This window comes from Neomonachus schauinslandi, chromosome 4 (assembly GCF_002201575.2).
Source record: "Neomonachus schauinslandi chromosome 4, ASM220157v2, whole genome shotgun sequence".
Classification (NCBI taxonomy): domain Eukaryota; kingdom Metazoa; phylum Chordata; class Mammalia; order Carnivora; family Phocidae; genus Neomonachus; species Neomonachus schauinslandi.
The window spans coordinates 97,896,641-97,908,612 of record NC_058406.1 but is presented as its reverse complement, the minus strand read 5'-3'; positions in this window follow the sequence as shown (position 1 = coordinate 97,908,612).

The window sequence follows — 11,972 nt, the reverse complement described above, 5'->3', positions numbered from 1 at the left end:
GTGGGCTTCTGCCAGAGGGAAATGTCAAACACATGGTCTCAGGCCATTCTTAGCCCAGGGAAAGCTTGGAAAGAACTATGTCAGAAAATACAAACCCATTTCCAGGAAAGTTCACCTTCTGGCATTGTCCCCTTCTCCTGGCTCTGGATGCTGCTTCAGGGACTCTCTGCTTCAGGAAAGTGAGGCAGCCGTGAGCCAACCTAAGCCAGAGTGAGCAGATGGCCTGGCATTCTGGGAACATTCTAGGCATATTCCTTAAAGAACCACCACAGAAACAAGGGACAATTCCAGGAAAACATGGAGTTGTAACTAGACTCATGGCTTAGGCACACTAGGCCGGCAAAGAGGTCCCAAGAGCAGACTTGCTGGAGTCAGGGTGGAGGAGACAGTTGGCTTCTCCTGCACACAAATCAATTTGATTATCCCCGCCTTATTGGACATGATCACTGCTCCCTCCCAAAGACACCCTGTGGGTCTGCAGGCTGATGCCTAGTTGCAGTTCCAGTATTTAGGAGCAGCCTTGAAATGTTTCAGAAAAGGAAGTGAATGGACAGCAAATCATCATCCCATTAACAGTTTTGTCCAAAGTGCTTTTTTGCAGCCTTTGTATCTTTTTTTAAAAATTTTTTTATTGTTATGTTAATCACCATACATTACATCATTAGTTTTAGATGTAGTGATCCATGATTCATTGTTTGTGCATAACACCCAGTGCTCCATGCAGAACGTGCCCTCTTTAATATCCATCACCAGGCTAACCCATCCTCCCAGCCCCCTCCCCTCTAGAACCCTCAGTTTGTTTTTCAGAGTCCATCGTCTCTCATGGTTCGTCTCCCCCTCTGATGTCCCCCCCTTCATTCTTCCCCTCCTGCTAGCTTCTTCTTTTTTTTTTTTCTTAACATATATTGCATTATTTGTTTCAGAGGTACAGATCTGAGATTCAACAGTCTTGCACAATTCACAGCGCTTACCAGAGCACATACCCTCCCCAGTGTCTATCACCCAGTCACCCCATCTCTCTCACCCCAACCCCACTCCAGCAACCCTCAGTTTGTTTCCTAAGATTAAGAATTCCTCATATCAGTGAGGCCATATGATACATGTCTTTCTCTTTTTGACTTATTTCGCTCAGCATAATACCCTCCAGTTCCATCCACGTCGTTGCAAATTGCAAGATTTCATTCCTTTTGATGGCTGCATAATATTCCATTGTATATATATACCACATCTTCTTTATCCATTCATCTGTCGATGGACATCTTGGCTTTTTCCACAGTTTGGCTACTGTGGACATTACTGCTATAAACATTGGGGTGCACGTACCCCTTTGGATACCTACATTTGTATCTTTGGGGTAAATACCCAGTAATGCAATTGCTGGGTCATACGGTAGCTCTATTTTCAACTTTTTGAGGAACCTCCATACTGTTTTCCAGAGTGCAGCCTTCGTATCTTTGTTCATGCTTTTTCTTCCTGAGATGTTCTCTGCCTTCTGTTCTGTTTAAGTCTTACTGTTTTTTCTGCTGCTAGGGTTATCTCAAGTGCTACTTCTTTCATGAAGCTTTTCTGGAATATTTCAGCTCTAAATGATCTCTCTTCTCTTAGCATTCTAAATTCTCTTATAGCAAATATTACACTTTCTATTACAGCATTTTGTGCCTGCCTTACCTTTTAAAAATTAAATTCCAAATATCTTATGGACAGAGATCATATCTCATTCTTTACATCTCATCCTACCCCTAAAGTAGGGTGCATTTTCCCCCCAACCATTGTGCATTTGCACATGATGGGATTAAGAAAAGCTTGGGGGAATGGAGCTGAGTAAACAGTCTTTATAGCAATCAGTGGTAAAGGTCAGAAGCCTCCCATTCCTGCAAAGGGCACGGCAAGGTCTCTCCTACAATCTCTCTGAGGTCAACAATGACTCTTTCTGTCCCAATAATCTAGAAAACTAAATTCACACTCAACGATGCCTAATTCACCCTGAATTCAGAAATAAGTAGTTCCACCTAAGTGAATTTTCCAGATCACTGAAGCTTACTTATTTGAATCCAAATTTCAGAAGTAATTTACAAAACATGCTTTTCTTTTCTTTTTTATGTTATTTATTTATTTATTTATTAGAGAGACACAGCAAGAGAGGGAACACAAGCAGGGGGAGTGGGAGAGGGAGAAGCAGGCTTCCCACTGAGCAGGGAGCCCGATGTGGGGCTCGATCCCAGGCCCCTGGGATCATGACCTGAGCCAAAGGCAGACACTTAACGACTGAGCCACCCAGGTGCCCCTAAAGCATGCTTTTCAAAAGGCATCTTGAATATCTCCAGAAAAGTCCAAAAGAGATGGGTTATAGTGGTTGTATTAATAAAGGATAACTTGGAGATTAGGAATAGAGGTGAAAGGAAACCAACTTTTTACTATGTACCCTTTTGTCCTTTTTGAATTTTGAATGATGTACATCTATTACCTATTAATTTAAAACTAATGGCATGGTTCCTTACTTCCTTAAATATAGTTGCCAAGTCTAATTTAACTTTTCTTTCTGAGTCAAGATTCAGGATCATCATTATCAATATTATTTATTGTCTTGTTCCTAAATAGAATTATTCCAACAAAGGATATTAAAGTTCCCAGAGTTATCTTCCCCTATACTAAATGACTCCAAAACTTCTAAGCCTCCAGAGGTTTTGGGTTTCGTTTACTTTTTAGCTTCTCCATCTCTGGCAGCTATCACTTTTTGTTGTTATTCTAGTGACTGCTTATAGCAACCACTGCACCCCTCCCCCATTCTTATTTGCTCATTTGTTCTGATGTGACTTGGAAGTCAAATGATCTCAGATGATAAATAGGATTCAAGTGGAGATGGGAAGAAGAGAATTCCAGGAGTCTTTTTTTAAATGCTATCAGCTATGTAGGCTATGGTTTTACTAAAGTGGATTGGGCTGGATGGCATTCTAATACAACACTAGGTTTACTCCTCTCACTCAAAATCTTACAGTGCTGAGCCTTCAGATAGCAGATCCTTGTGCTAGGCAGGCCTGATGGACACCTGGTACCAGAATAATGTTAGAGGCAATGGGCTCTGAAAGCTAGAGATAACTCATATTTTACTGTACATGGAGGACACAGGAAAACTACTAAGATAATACCTGGGAACACAGAAAGTGATGAAGATTGTTGTCATTCAATATGTGGACTTCATAACATCATTTTTGGCCTATCTGCAATATTTCTGATTATTTCTGGGTTTTTAGATTTTTGTGTGGTTTTTGCTTCATTTTTTTGCTGTGTTCTTGATTTACCTAAGAGACCAGATAAGTGGCTTCTAGATAAGTAGAGTAACTATTAATATCATTGTTAAAGCTTCTCTTTCTCTTTTTATCTGAGTGAGGTTAAAAAAATTTAAAAAAAGCCTTAGACAATTAACTGGCGACATAGATACAAGCAACAATAGCTCTAAATTTAGGTTAAACCACACCTTCACTGAAGCTCAGATCAGTCACCAAAAAGGTGGAGCCCTGAGAGTCACCATCCTGGGTTGAAATAAAAACAGTTTGAAAAATCATTGGAAAACTACAAAGGAAGTTGAAAATCAAGGGCAGAGAATGAGAAGAGGCCTTAAATATGGTGTGAATGTTCTAAAAAGAAAGCAAAAGAAAGCTAATTGTGGAAATTACTAGCCAGTAAATTGAATAGTCATAGTAATAAAACAGATGTTAATAGTGAAAATCCATCAACATCTGGAAAGGATAAAGTCACAAAGGATTTATGGAAAGAAGTGAGTGCAAGAGACTCTGTAGAGGAGAAAAACAGAGTGAGGCCAGGTCTTTAGTATAGGATTTGGAACTTGGGTAAAGGGTTTTGCTCAGCCTGCCACGCCATTTCTACTCTAGGGCCAGTTCAGATTGTTTTGGATGACAACGTGGTCACATGGACTCAGTAACTGGCTGAGAGATCATAAATGAAGGATAATGATATAAATACCCAGGAACAGCTCCAGTGAGGGGAGCGGGAGGCTGAGGGCACTTTGCCAGAGAGCAGGGTCAAGTCTGGTTTTATTTAACATCTTCGCTAATGATTTGAAAGCAGGAACAAACAAATGTCAAGAAAATGTGCTAAGCACATCAACTAGAGACAAGGTACACACACCAACCAGCAAGGAGTTTACCTAACAAGACAGAGCAATTACCAAAGGGAACTGGAAATAACCCAGGTCAGAGCAGCCTAGAAAAATGATCTGAAGCAAAAGCCAGTCACTTTTTGAGATTGGGTAGGGAAGGGTGGTGGTAGGGAGAAGGGGAGTCAGAGAGATAGAGTAGGAAATAAGGATGGCCAAAAGCAGTCTGAGGGGACAAATAATGTGTAACAACATTACATGGGAATGAAGCCCAACAGAACAGAGGTCCAGTTTCGAGGTTTGTAAATATATGGCTGTGGTTCAACAAATGTGAAATGATAAGTGACCCATTTATTCAGGGTTAGAGGGCAGAAAAGCAGAGGGGGCAGTATACAGATTGGACTTCAGACATTTACCCAGAACATGCAAGCCCTAGGGGTGCACATCTCTGCACTCCTGGGTCATACTCCTAGAATGTTTGAAGTCCCATAACCTAGCATGGTACCTAGTAGATGTACCATGGTACATAGTAGATGCTCAGTGATTGTGGGACAATTGCAGGAAGCCCTGTGGAATTCTTAGTGTATCTGTGATCACTGAGTGAAAATGGGGTGAGTGTTGCTCCTAAACACCCTTCCAGCTTTGAGATTTGGAAGTCTGTGATTGGAAAAAAAACACAGAGCCAGGAGCCACCAGATGTTTAAGCAAACAGTGATGACTGTCCCTGTTTCTGCTCTGGGTCCTGGCCTGCCCCATCCCTGCCTGTGAAAATGGAATTGTGGTGCACCAATTCCTCTTCCTGGTTCTGCCCCTCTTCCTCCTGACCTTGGCTAAGTGACAGGTCACCTATGACCAAACCTTACTTTCTTGTATTCTGTGCCTGCCCCCATAGTGTTCTAGCTTTATCCAAGACCCAGATTGGATTCATGAGAGCTCTTTTTGTTTTCCCTGTTAACTCCAAGTTGGCAGCTCAAAGGAAAGACCCAAGCCCCATGTCCTAATATGCAACATTAAATCTCCCTGTACTTCAAAATCTATTGTGTAGCTGTCTCTAGACTGTCTAGACCAGGGCTTTTCAAACTTTAATGTGCATAAAATCTTATGGGAGGAGAGATTATGCATTTCTAACAAGCGCCCAGATAGTGCCAAGTTGATCCACAGACCACACATTTGAAAAGCAAGGCTTCAGAGTAGGAGTGTCATTTTATCTGCACTGGGCAAATACAGTAGCCACTAGCCACGTGTCTACTGAATACTAGCATGACTCATGAACTTTTTAATTTTATTTCATTTAAATTAATTTAAATTTAAATAGCCGCATGTGGCTATTTACAGTATTGGACAGCACAGCTCTAAAGCAATAAGGTGTATGCAAAATTTTGAGAAGCACTGGTCTGTAGAATGCCAGGTCATGCATTTCCTTCTCACAATAAACCATCATGCCCACCTCTGGGCTACACAATACTTTACATTCAGCTGGATCTACAACCAGTTTGACTGGAAATAACACAGGAACATATCTATTATTCCCAAAAGTCTTGCACCCTTTGTAATTTTTCCATCTTGCACTACCTTCCTCTCATTCATCAATAGGCAATAACAAGCTGCTCTCTGTTACATTAGTTTGCATTTCCTAGAATTTTATATAAATGAAATCATACAGTACACACTATTTTATTTGCCTGGCTTCTTTTACTCAGCATAATTATTTTACGATTTATCCATATTGTTGTGTGTATCAATAGTTAGTACCTTTATTTTATTTTATTTTGTTCTTTTTGCTGAGAAGTATACCACAATTTGTTTATCCATCCGTCTATTAAGGGCATTTCAGTTGTTTCCATTTTTGGCTATGACAAATAGTACTGCCATGAACATTTGTATACAAGTCTTTGCATGGACATGTGCTTTCATTTCTCTTGGGTAAATACCTAGGAGTGTAATGGCTGGATCACATGTGGACATGTATTTAAATTTTTAAGAAACTTACCAAAGTTGTGCCATTTTACATTCCAACCAGTAATATATGAGAATTCCACTTTCTCCACAATCTCACTAACACATAGTATGGTCACACTTTTAAATTTTAGCATTTTAATATGGGAGCAATGATTGTGGTTTTAATTTGCATTCTCTAATGATTAGTAAAAAGTATATTTTCATGTACTTATTTGCTATCTGTATATCTTTTTTCTTTTTAAAGATTTTATTTATTTATTTGACAGAGAGACAGTGAAAGAGGGAACACAAGCAGGGGGAGTGGGAGAGGGAGAAGCAGGAGAAGGAGAAGCAGGTTTCCCGCTGAGCAGGGAGCCCGATGTGGGGCTCGATCCCAGGACCCTGGGATCAGGACCTGAGCTGAAGGAAGACGCTTAACGACTGAGCCACCCAGGCGCCCCTGCCATCTGTATATCTTCTTTGGTGAAGTGTCTGTTCCATTTTTCTTTTTTCTTATTTTCCTGTCTTCCTTGTCCTCCTCCTCCTCCTTCTTCTTTGGTTGTTCTCTTATTACTGAGATATGAGAGTGTTTCATATGTTCTGGATCAAGCACTTTCTCAGATATAAAATTTGCAGATATTTTCTCCCAGTCTGTGGCTTGTCTTTTCATTCCCTTAAAAGTGTCTTTTGAAGAGCAAATTAATTTTTATGACTCCCAATTAACCAATTGTTTCTTTTCTTTTAATGTTGTAACTAAGGAATTTTTGCCCAACCCAAGGTCACAGTGATTTTTCGTTTCCTTCTATACAACTTCTAAAAGTTTATTGATTTAAATCAATATCTATTTGAGGGTTTCCTGGGTGGCTCAGTCGGTTGAGCATCTGGCTCTTGATTTTGACTCAGGTCATGACCTCAGGGTCATGGGATCAAGCCCTGGGTCGGGCTCCATGCTCAGTGTGGAGCCTACTTGTCCATCTCCCTCTGCTCCTGCCCCCGCTTGATCACGTTCTCTCTTTAAAATAAATAAATAAAAGATTTTTAAAAAAAATAAATATCTATTTGAGTTAATTTTTGTTTATGGTATTAGGCATGAATCAATCTTCTTCTTCTTCTTCTTCTTCTTCTTCTTCTTCTTCTTCTTCTGGGTATATAGGTATTCCAACATCATCTGTTAAAAAGATGATCCTCTCTCTGCTAAGTTTTTTTCTTTGTTGGTCAATTGACCATATACATGTGGGTCAGTTTCTGGACTCTCTGTTCTTTCTATTGATTTATTTGTTTATCTTGACACCAATATCAAGGTTTTCAACTATTAATTCAGTTTCTTCAATAGATATAGGAATATTTGAGTTATCAGTTTCTTCTTGAGTAAGTTTTGATAGTTTGTATCTTGCAGGAAATTTGTCCATTTCATCTAAGCTGTCAAATTTCTTGGCCTGAAGTTGTTTAAAAGATTTCCTTGTTATTTTTAAAATATCTGTAGAATCAACAGTGATATATCCTATCTCATTCTGATACTGGTAATTTGTGTCTTCTCAATTTTCTGATTAGTCTGGCTAGAGTTTTATCAATTTTATGGAGTTGTTTTCTTCCTTAGACTTGGGTTCTAGGGACAATGTCAACATTTTTATTAAACAAACAAACAGAACACTTTGAGTCTGTTTGAGTATCAACCACAAAAATTGGCTAGTCTTTATACTCATGCTTCACCTTTTTCCTTACCAGCCCTGACCCAATCTCCCACTCCTTCCCCAAAGTCAGGTTCAGAAATTCATACAGGGTTTACACCCTTGCCAGCAGGACCATCACAGAATTTTTTCAGTGATAATCATCTGTCAAACCAATTAAATAGCATTGCTCTTGGGCAAAGAGGTGGTCAAAAGGAACACATCACAGTTCTTCCCTCATAGGTCAACATCAGTTCTCACTCCTACTTGACATAAGCCACTGGGAGTAAATGGGTTATAAGGTACAACAAAACACTTCCCAGAGCTGTAGCCACAGAAAAGCAAGAGTGCCAGGCTCAGGAGTGGATAAATTGAAGAGAAGTCAACATCATCCATTTGTTCTTCCTTTCATTACCTATTATTTTGTACGGCTATAGGTTAAGTAGAAAATATCGAGTAATTCTTAATTCAGGAGGTCAAGAAGAGATGGAAAAGGAATAGAAATAGGTTTTGGAACATGATAAACTTTACCCTGTGGGCAATGGACAGTTCTCATCAAGGTTTTTAATCCAAGGGGTGATGGTATCCAATCTTTGTTTTGTTTTGTTTCAGAAAGGCTTTTCTGGGGGCAGTGTGGAGGATGGGCTGGAAGGGGCCAGGACTAGAAAAGGAAGATGAATTAGGAGGATATTGGGTAAGGCCTGGACCACAAGGGTAGCAGTGGGAGACTCATTAAATATAGTGGGATGGTGGGGACGCCTGGGTGGCTCAGTCAGTTAAGTGTCTGCCTTCAGCTCAGGTCATGATCCCAGGGTCTTGGGATCCAGTCCTGCATCAGGCTCCTTGCTTAGCAAGGAGCCTGCTTCTCCCTCTCCCTCTGCCACTCCCCCCGCTTGTGCTCTCTCTCTCTCTCTGACAAATAAATAAATAAATAAAATCTAAAAAAAAATATAGTGTGATGGTGAAGAGAGAAAAAAAGGAAGGTATGGAGGCTATCTTACTGCTTAGGCCCTTGCTGGCAGAACTTCACAGAACCACACAAATACATGCCACCAAACCCACACTAAGTATTTCCCCAATTCAACCTCCACTTAGCTGGATGCCCTGAATCCTCATGGTCATGCTAAGGTCATCTGTCATGAGGGCAAGTGTGATGGAGGGTGAGTTAGAGTAGAAGAGATGGCAGTTCATCTGGTTCTATTAACTATCTTACTCTCACAAATTCTATGAAAACATGTAAGTATGAGAGTGCATTACAAGGCTCTCTCAAGAGCACCTTGTAAGAGATTTGTGCTAGTGAGGAGCCTTGAAGCATAAGCTTCATGAGCATCATGATAAATCTGTTTTGCCTGGATCATTACAACTGCTTCCTAACTGGCTTTCCCATTTCCACTCTTTTCTCATTCCTCACCACCCATTTCCACATAGCAGCTGGCATTATATTGAAAGATAAACCTGATTATGTCCTTCCTTTATTAAAATTCCTCAATGGCTTTCCACTGCACTTAGAAGAAAAAAAAAAAAATCCCAATTTCTTACCATGGCTTAGAATGCCCTGGCTTGAGGTAATTCTTGAGGTAGTTCTGCTAAGAACTTCTTTTCTTAGGGGTTTTGTCCATGGCACTTTTCTTCCTGTAACGTTCTAACCACATATAGTGGACAGTGTAGTTAGCTCTTCAATATCCTTTGTCCTCTTTCCCACAGGATGGCACCTTCTGTGTAAGGGTGGGCTCTGCTTGGTATAAGCCAATCAGGGTCAACCCATCTCTCTTGCTATAAAAGCCCTGAACCAAAGATATCCTGGCATTCTTTTGGACACAGAGGTTGGTTCAAGGATAGTCCAATTAATGAGCAAAACTCAAGACTTTCATTCTGTGTGTCAACAGATGCTTTCTCTTTCCCCCAGATGCAAATAAAGAAGTGTATGGCCCAGTTGCTGCTAGTGGACAACTTGCAACCAGCCTGTGGTCAAAACAAACACATGGAAGAGAGCAGAGCCAAGAGTATTACAGAGAAATGGAGTTGGAGCCTTGATCAAATTGATCCTGAAGGCGTAAAGTCTTGAGAATTTTCAGTTATGTCAACTAAAAAATATCCCTTTATTGTTTAAGCCAGTTTGGGTTAATTTAATGTGACTAATGATGTTGTTTTGCAAAAATTAAAGTGTTACTGGCAACATAAATATGTTAGCTACTGCTATGGAGTCAGCTTTTTTTTTTTTTTTTTTTTGCATTTTTTTGCCTTTGTTACTATGCCTTTGTTACTTTATTACTATATACTTCTACTCTTTTTTTTTTTTTTTTTTTAGGCTACTGTGAAACCTTGGTTGTTACAGTGGGCACTCAGCATTCAGTGGTGACAAGGCTTCATTTATACATTAAATCTACGTCTCTTTTTTAAATAGCAATTCAAGGTGAATTCTATGACGCTTCTGATCCGTGTGTAAACACAGACAAAGATGTGGGCTTCAAAATCCTGTGTGTACTTAGCCATGAGGAGCCATCACAGTGACCCAGAATATGCCTATACTAATTTGTTAAATAATCAGCAAAATAAACACACTTGAAAATCCTCATAGAGAACTCATGTACTCTCAAAAGGACTCCAGCAGTCTATGGACCTCATACTGAAAACCACTGAAGCACTCAGGATTCGGAGCCAGGGAACTGCGTTTGAGCCCTGGCTCCCTGCTTCCTGCTCTGTGACCTTGGGCAAAGATTTACCTTCTCTGGACCCTCAGTTTCGTTGTCTCCAACAGGAAAAACTTTTATGAGGTATCTGCTGTGAGCCAGGACTATAATGCCTTCCTTCCCAACCTAAAAGAGTTGTTTTAGGAATCAAATGAGATTATTTAGGAGGAAGCATTGAACAAAACAAAAGCTTAGCACAGTTGCTAGTTATTTTGTTTTCTGGCACTTTCTTCCCTTCTGAGCCAGACAAGCTCCTCTGCACCCTTCAAAATTTGTCTCCAATGTGCATCTCACACTTCCCCTCTGAGTTTTTATCACAGCTTCTATAAATCTAACAGGTCTCTCACTGCCTGTTTACCTGGCTGTCTATCCTCCCCTGCCAAGATATGGGTCAGGTCAGGCCTAGGGTCCCGTGCAGTGCCTGGTACACAGGAGCTAAACAAGTGAATGTTTGTTAGCAGATGGATCTGAAAGCTGTGGGTAGGGAAGATGGGGCCTGAGGAGCCAGGACAAACAAATCAGACATCCCTTTCCCACTCGGTGATTTTGTCTAAGCTTGTTGGCACCTCCCATTGCTGGCCTCTACCACAACTCACAGGTCAGTCCACCTAAAAACAAACCAACAATAACAGCAACAGCAAGCCATGAGTTTGTGACTAAGTCAGGGCTTTGCTTCTCCAGGAATCTTTCAGGGAGTGTCTGGGGAATTTGATGCTGCTTCCATCTTTGGGGCCACCAGTCCCTTTCCCAAGGTCCAGCACAGTGACAGGGGTGGCTCCCTAGCTCTTTTCAGGGCCACTGAGAGGGTGTGCTCCTGGACTGTCTTCAACGACTGAGAAAGAAGGGCTGGAAGACTGGGTTAGCCACAGCTATGCCAGGAAAGGAAGAAGGGTAAGAAGTGGAGAAAGGGCTAGATTTCCTGAATCTCATTGGCCTGCTCCACAAATAAGGGTGGGGTAGGGTGGAGACAGAGAGCAGCCATTCCACACTCCGCTGAACCCAGATGGCAGGTCCGTGAGAACCATTTAATTGTCCACTGGGAGAGGACATCTCACTTTGGCAGAAGACGCAAGCTAATCAGAAGCAGCCCCCATCCTCTCCTCCCTTCCTCCCTCACTCTCTGAATTTAGTTTGATGGGTACAAGATGAGGTGCCAGGGCTTCGATCCCTGGACACGCTGCCCAGCCTCAAGTATGGGACATTCAGAAACAACTCAAGGAATTTTTTGTTTGGAAGTGGGGAGGGAAGTTCTTCTGTAAGCCTACCTTGGCCAGGGCTCTCCTGTGAACTATCAGCAAGCCTAGCTCTTCCTACTCCCAGCCAGAAAACTTTCTTTGTGCTGGAAGACTTCATGCTGGGGATGCTTGCAGAAAAAGTAAGAGGGTGTAGAGATGGCTCAGGGTTTTGGAGGTAGGGTGCCAATGAAATAACTTCATCATTTCTTAGAGTGATACTATCACATGATAGCTGCATGGCCTCAGGAAGGTCAGATAACCCCTGTGAGCCTTACTTTCCTACTTTACAAAATGAAGATCAAGATACCTACCTGATAGTAGTGCAGTA